Genomic DNA, 1,321 nt, shown 5'->3' on the forward strand with positions numbered 1-1,321 from the left:
ACTAATATGTGGTCAGTTTTAGAGTATTCCCCATTTGCATCTGAAAAGAATACCTACTTGGGTGTTATTGGGAGGAACGCTCTGTAAATGTCCACTGAGCCCATTTGTTCAGAGGTGTCATTTAGTTCTGCTATCTTTTTGCTTATATATTGCCTACATGAGCGCTATGTTTCAGATAAGGGAGTGTTAAGTTCATAAGATGGTGTAATTCATTGTTAGATTTTTCATGTTGTTTAAAGTTTGTCATATATTTGGGTGCTTCTATATATGGTGCATACATATTTATGAGTTTTATCTCTTCTTCTTCTGCTTCTGCTTCTTCTTTCTTCTTCTTGCTTTATCCTAACCAATTTGTACTAGTGAACATTATCTGATATGATCATTCTTGGTTTGAAGTTCAGATTATCTGTGAACAGAATAGATATGCCAGCTTATTTCTGAGTTCTGTAGCATGTTATATAGCTTTACTTCCTTTGCTTTTCAGGCTATGAATTTTGCTTTGGGTAAAATGTGTCTCCTGTATACAGCATACTGTTGGATTTTGTCTTTTGATTCACTGTGCCCATCTATGTCTTGTAACTGGTGAACTCATTCCATTTACATCGGTAGTTATAATGTGTATGTATTCGCATATGTTTGTCATATTTTCCTGCTATTCATTCCCTATTTTTTTTTATTGATTTCACTATGTGGTGAGATCGTTCTGTTGTTGTTCTTGGAATTGTGGTCCTTTTTATTCCTTTGTAAAATATCTTTTTGTACTCTGTATAAAGTTGCTTATGTTGTCATGAATTTCTTAGTTGTTCTTCGTCATGGAAGTATGTTAAGACAGCGTGGGGCCGAGAAGATGGCTCTGTAGAATAAGTGCTTGCCTGACCAGCACAAAGGTTCCAGTTCAATTCCCAGTTCTGCCAAAAAAATTATCAAGAGTGGGCATGGTGGCACTCAGCTATAATCCCAGCTATTGAAAGACTATAAAGAGGCATGTAACTAGGAGTCCAACATAGTAGTGAGATCCTGAACACCCTGTAGATCATTCTCTAAAATACAAAAAAAGTATAACTGGAAATATTTTACTTCTCCATTAACTTTGAAATATAGTCCTGCAGGGTACATTACTTGCTAGATGCAATTATGTCCTTAAGGTTTGAAAGTCTGTCTTGACTTAAATGAAAACATTTTAATAGAATCTTTAATTTCCTGGACATCTCTGAAACTCTTTGATGCATTTTATTTCCTTTATATATTAGTCAGTCAAGGTTTCCATCATTTTTCTTGTCTCCTCTATTTTTCCCTAACATTCATCATTTATTATCTTGTA

Source organism: Octodon degus, unplaced genomic scaffold (genome assembly GCF_000260255.1).
Source record: "Octodon degus isolate 3935 unplaced genomic scaffold, OctDeg1.0 scaffold00584, whole genome shotgun sequence".
NCBI classification, from domain to species: Eukaryota; Metazoa; Chordata; class Mammalia; order Rodentia; family Octodontidae; genus Octodon; species Octodon degus.